The sequence below is a fragment of the Octopus sinensis genome, linkage group LG9 (genome assembly GCF_006345805.1).
Source record: "Octopus sinensis linkage group LG9, ASM634580v1, whole genome shotgun sequence".
In the NCBI taxonomy this organism is placed as follows: domain Eukaryota; kingdom Metazoa; phylum Mollusca; class Cephalopoda; order Octopoda; family Octopodidae; genus Octopus; species Octopus sinensis.
This window is the reverse complement of record NC_043005.1, coordinates 108,720,490-108,727,004: the sequence shown is the minus strand read 5'-3', so window position 1 is coordinate 108,727,004 and position 6,515 is coordinate 108,720,490. Positions and strand designations below refer to the sequence as shown.

Sequence of the window (6,515 nt, the reverse complement as noted above, 5' to 3'; positions counted from 1 at the left end):
TCGATGGAATTTGAACTCTGAACATAAAGACAAATGAAATACTGATAAGCATTTTGCCCGGGATGGTAACAATTCTTATTTCTTTATTGCCCACAAGGGGCTAAACATAGAGGGGACAACCAAGGACAGACAAAGGGATTAAGTTGATTACATTGACCCCAGTGCGTAACTGGTACTTAATTTATCGACCCCGTAAGGATGAAAGGCAAAGTCTACCTTGGCGGAATTTGAACTCAGAACGTAAAGACAGACGAAATAGTGATAAGCATTTTGTCCGGGATGCTAACGTTTCTGCCAGCTTGTTGCCTTCAGCAGCAACAACATTGACAACAGAAACATGTAAAAGAGCAAAAGAATAAACAATTTGCCCAGGGTGCTACCAATTCTGCCAGTTTGCCGCCAAACAAGAATTGTAGCTTTAACAACAATGAAAACATCAGCAGTAACAACACCAATAAGAACAACAATAACAAATATTGCAATCGCAATAATAACAGCAACAACAACAATATGATCATTGACAACGTGAACAATGATAACAACAAGAACAACTATACCAATAACAACATTAACGATATCAGTTATGACATTATTAACAAGTGCAGTCCTCTCTTTTGCACACTACATCTAATGCCTCGTGTACCAAGTTCTTTTCTCAAATCACTTACACTCTGTTGCATAAGCACACTGACATTACCCATCCAGCAGAGCATGCTGGCTTCATTTCTTCCAAGCCTTCACATGTTCTTAGTATGTAGCATAGCTGTTCGTACACAGGCATCATGCAACATGCCTTTCACTCAGAGGAAACGGCCCTTTGTAACTAACAGAGGTAATACTCGCTGAACTTTGCCCGACCCATTTTTATTCTGGCAGCTATGTTTTCAAAACAACCTCCACCACTGTTAATTTGGTCATCTAAGTAACAGAAGCTGTCGACTACTCCTAAAGGTCCCGACTGACAATTGAAGGAGTCTATTTTCTGTGCATTCTTGGTGTTTATTGTATCTGACACATCTGCCATGTGTAACGACTGCTTTCTCTGTTACTCTTCCAATGATACCACTGCCCCTCTTATGTGTCCATAGCTTGCGTTGGGTACACCATATGGAGTTCCTACTAACACCTATTTTACATATCGAGCAGTAATCTGTGATTTGTCTGCTTTCCTACTTAATAAGCTAGGTCTTTAGTCTTTGGTAACTTAACTCTAAGGCACTTTGATTGCAGATCTTGATCCCATACATAAAATTTCTTCTCCAGCTTTGGTAATGATTCAGCTATTAGAACAAGGTCATCAGCATAGAGCAGCCAGACTTAAATGTCTCTATTATAATCTGAAGGACTATGATAAACACGAGGGGGCTGAGAACCAATCTCTGGTGGACTCCTACTTGTATACTAAATTCCTTGCTCGCGAGATAAGGGACCCTGTCAAAGGCTTTCCCCATATCAGCAAAAGCCAAATACAGAAGTTTGGTTCTTGCCTAGTACTTCTCCTGCAGTTTGCTAACCAAGAAGATAGCACAAATCCCATCTGCTTCTCATCTAGGTAGGCTAACCATTTTCTTCAGGGGAATTAAACAATTCAGAATATGGTCCAGAGAGAAAAATAACAAGCTACAAAGTGTCGACTGATCCTCTTGTTTCAGCTGCAAAGAATAGAGTGAGGACATATGTGTGTTTATGTGTGTGTGTACATGCATACATATAAGGCATCCTCTTTACCACTTCCAGTTACTTCAGCAAACTGGGACTGTTCAACAGACACATGTGTGTTCTTCTCTTTTCCCACTTTCTCTCTCCTGGAGTACTCTTTCAGAAGAAGAGCCAAAACACAAAATGTAAAAGGCTTGTCCTAATTTCTCCAATTTCCTGAACATAAACCCAATACACTCTGTTGGGTTTCTTTTTTACCTTATCTTCATGTTATTCATATTTTTTGCACCATGGATATTTATTTACTGATATTTTATCCCATCTCATTCCCTATCATGCATCATATTCCCATTTAATTTGCATCTTAACTCGGTGATTCATGTGAAAATATAGATAGCTACTCCAGATTAGTTGAACATATGGATAGCAAAATATCTAATCTCACCCTAAACCAAGAAGGATTATACTCAGTGAATAAACTGTGATCTGCAGAGGTATTAAATGACTCATTCTATGATATAACAGCTACCATTGGGAGTTATATGTTTGTATATTATTTGAGTTATGCTTATATATGTTTTATCACATTCATTTTTGATTATAATTCAAAGTCAGGGAGATGTTTAGTGAAAGAATATATGGGTAATCACACACACAGACACACACACGCATGCACGCATGCACACACACTCTCTCTCTCTCTATCTCTCACGCACACACACTTATGTTAAGCCACATATGTGTGTGTGTGTGTTCGTTTGTGTATGTTTTGGTTAAACTTTTTTTTGGGTTCTCAGCATATGGTGGTGAAAAAGTTGATGATAGAGAACTGGTGATAGTAAGGATGGGGCTCGTAAGCATGATCAAATACATGTTCTTTCATGTGGGCAATGCCTAGAAATGTCACTTCTGCAGTTTAAGTTTTTTAACATGGTTTTTTTACTCAGTTAAACATAACCTGCACTTTCTTCTGCAATTAAAATAAGCATTGCACTTTTCTAAAGATTTTCTACTTTATTCTTATTTCTTTATTGCCCACAAGGGACTAAACATAGAGGGGACAAACAAAGACAGACAAAGGGATTAAGTTGATTACATTGACCCCAGTGTGTAACTGGTACTTAATTTATTGACCCTGAAAGGATGAAAAGCGAAGTCAACTTCGGGAGAATTTGAACTCAGAATGTAATGGCAGACGAAATACGGATAAGCATTTTGCTCAGCGTGCTAACGATTCTGCCAGCTTGCCATTCTTTTCTACTTTATTCTGTACTCAGTAGTACTTTTCTTTAACGACCATATGTTCCTGGCCAGGGCTGTAGCATTTCATCTGTCCAAGATATTGAAAGGGGACCTATGGTTATTGAATCTGTTCCACATATTTGGTTGCCCATTTAGGCCTTTTGATGCTAGCTCTGCCTCATGTAGTACTGTTTCCATGTTACAGTGGTCATTAAGGGGGACATGTGGTGTTACCTCTACATGTGCATCCTACCTCTGTCTCAAGTGTGGGTCTACCTACCAATAGCTTTTTCACATTGGGTGTAGACCTAAAGGAAACTCTTGAGATATAATGTATAAAAAGTTTTAGTGTACCTGTCCATACAAGGAAAGTGTTTATCCACTAAACTAAGAAAAATCCTACACACACTAATTTTTATGCTTAAAGAGAAGGGAGACGTGAACTACAACACCTTCTAGTGATATTTTCCCACCCTTCAACAAAGCATGAACAGTATACAAGCAGAATCCTCATGATAGTATATTAGATCTAGTGTGCTAAATTCAATGAATGTTACACTGCTAGCATAATTCAGCTACATTGCATATCTGAATTAAAGAGCATCTCAACACACTCTCATCATCTTTCAAAAGAAACATGTCAAAAAAATATCGGAACATGAAGAGGACAGCTATAGACCACAATATCACTTACGGATAAAAAAAAAGCTATTCTGATAGAAAAAAAATAAAACACCGAGTAACAGCTGACTTGATTTGAATGAGTGCAGTGGATAATATGAATATCATGATTCACAATATTTGATCCACTTCTTCCTCATACATATATCACCTCAACCTGACACTTAGATCATGGAACGCAAACCACAGCCCCAAATTTCTACACCTTTCAACACATGGTAATTCTATTACGACACACAAGGATCTGATACAACAAAATGGTCATGTAACATAACCTCTCTCTCTCTCTCTCTCTCTCTCTCTCTCCACTCTTCTATCTTTCTCTTGTTCTTTAAAGCTGTTGAAAAGGCATTTTTAACTCAAAACAGGACTAAGCAAATATTTCTAAGGTAACATTTTCATATCTTTGTTATAGTTATTTTTGATATTTAGCATTCTTTCTGCATTGCTATCGCTGCCTATAACACGCTGAATTTCTACATATTCTGGAAAGCTTCAAGCAAACTGCAAAACTTGCTATATACATATACAAGCATGTATATGCATGTGCTTTTATGTGTATGTATATATATAGATATTCATCTCGCTCTCTTTCTCTCTCTTGCTCTCTCTCTCTATCTATCTATCTATCTATCTATCTATTTGTCTATCTATCTATCTATCTATCTATCTATCTATCTATCTATCTATCTATCTATCTATCTATCTATCTATCTCCCTCTCATTATATATATATTATATAAAATCCGTTCTGTCTGTGTGAGTGTCTTCTAGGATCTCGGGCATCCTCCATCCGATTGCGCTCAAATTTTATATGAAGATACCGACGGTATCAGGGCATGTATAAATCTTGAAAAAATTACAAAAATCGATTCCAGGTGAGAATGCGATCGATTAAGCCGTGGGAACGTGCATTTGTATGTGCAAGTACATTAGGTGTTGCAATCGATACTACGCATACACAAGGAAAATGCACGTGCAGTTTGCGTAAAAAAAGCCAGCTGGCTGAAATAATGCCACAAAATGCAGTATATTTAAGAGACCAAAAAAGTAAGATGCAAAGAGATATTTTCTTCAAACTTGGCATGAAGGAAGGAAAGACTATTTGGTTTCTCAAGAAGTTTTTTTTGCCTTAACTTCGGTTAACAAAACCAAAAATTTTAATGAAATTAATGCATGCTTAACTATTTTTTAATGAAAAGATAACACTGATTGCTTTTTATTCAGCTGATATGATTCAGCACCGTCCATTGGATGGGGGCGGGGGGCGTTTTGCTCGTATATATATATACATGCACACACGTATAGGTATTCTTTCTTTTATTATACTGGTTTCATTCTGTGGACTGTGATCATAGCTCTGCCAAAGGTTGCCACTAACCACATAAACACCAGGACTTATATCTGTCAGGTATTTGTTGTATCTTCCTCTATTTGTCAAGCCACTAAGATACAGGACATAAAGCAAAAAATCAATAATAACACCATTTAATTTAAGCCACTGTAAATAATAATTACTAAGAGCTACACATTTATATATGCATGTGTATACACATACATACATGCATATATATATATATATATATATATATATATACAAGAAAAAAGCAACAAGAATGGATTAGTTGTTCAGTACAATTGTTTCATACGAAGAACAGCTTTATTAAAAGCTGCAAATATTGCAGCAAATACAACTGCCCCGTACTCATCAGCCAAAACACATATGAGTTTTCCAAACATCCTAGGGGGTGAGGCTACACTCATGAAGTATCAAAGAGAGTTCTATAAAAAGCAAAGTTAGATTGTAAGCAGACTTCAAAAGTTCTCTAATGATGCACAGTATATATATATATATATATATACTTCTAATATACTCTTACTCTTTTACTCTTTTACTTGTTTCAGTCATTTGACTGCGGCCATGCTAGAGCACCGCCTTTAGTCGAGCAAATCGACGCTGGGACTTATACTTTGTAAGCCCAGTACTCATTCTATTGGTCTCTTTTTGCTGAACCGCTAAGTGACGGGGACGTAAACACACCAGCATCGGTTGTCAAGAGATGCTGGAGGAGGGGACAAACACAGACACACAAACACACACACACACATACATACATATATATACATATATACGACAGGCTTCTTTCAGTTTCCGTCTACCAAATCCACTCACAAGGCATTGGTCGGCCTGGGGCTATAGCAGAAGACACTTGCCCAAGATGCCACGCAGTGGGACTGAACCCGGAACCATGTGGTTGGTTAGCAAGCTACTTACCACACAGCCACTCCTGCGCCTACAGATAAAATTTTATTAAAAAATGTTTGTCAGTGGCCAGTGTATGAAAAATACCTTTTAAGGTATTACACATGGTGTAATAATACAAGTGAAAATATTTTATCTATTTAGATGATTTAGCGTCTATTTTACAGCATATTGGCAAAGAAACATTTTTCTTTTTGCTCTTATTTATACTTGTTTACACACACATGTATGTATATATATATACATGTAAAAAAGCACACACTACACTCACGGAGTGGTTGGTGTTAGGAAGGGCATCCAGCTGTAGAAACACTGCCAGATCAGAGTGCGCCTGGTGCAGCCTTCTGGCTTCCCAGACCCCAGTTGAACCGTCCAACCCATGCTAGCATGGAAAGTGGACGTTAAACGATGATGATGGTGATGATGATGATATATATATAGACATATATAAATATTAAATGTGTGTGTGTACATATGTGCATTTGTGTGTAAGTGTATGTGTATCATGGTGCTGGTGTTTCTTATCCACTCACTTATCTTGACATCCCTGCAACTTAGAGCTTTGGCATAAGAGTCCTTTGAAATAAGGACCAAGTTTTAAAAATTAGTACTGCATTCAACTGGATGAATGAAATCCTTCAAGGTTGTGCCCCTGCACAGACACAGCCCA

At 37.5% G+C, this 6,515-nt stretch overlaps 1 long non-coding RNA gene across 1 annotated transcript; it reads right to left on the bottom strand.

Moving 5' to 3' along the window:
* Positions 1-607: 607 nt before the first annotated feature.
* On the bottom strand, positions 608-6,515 carry LOC118764733. The gene is made up of 3 exons (XR_005000536.1): positions 6,504-6,515; positions 3,155-3,160; positions 608-746 (listed from the first exon to the last, which is right to left on the bottom strand). It is a non-coding gene; the product is annotated as an uncharacterized LOC118764733 (long non-coding RNA).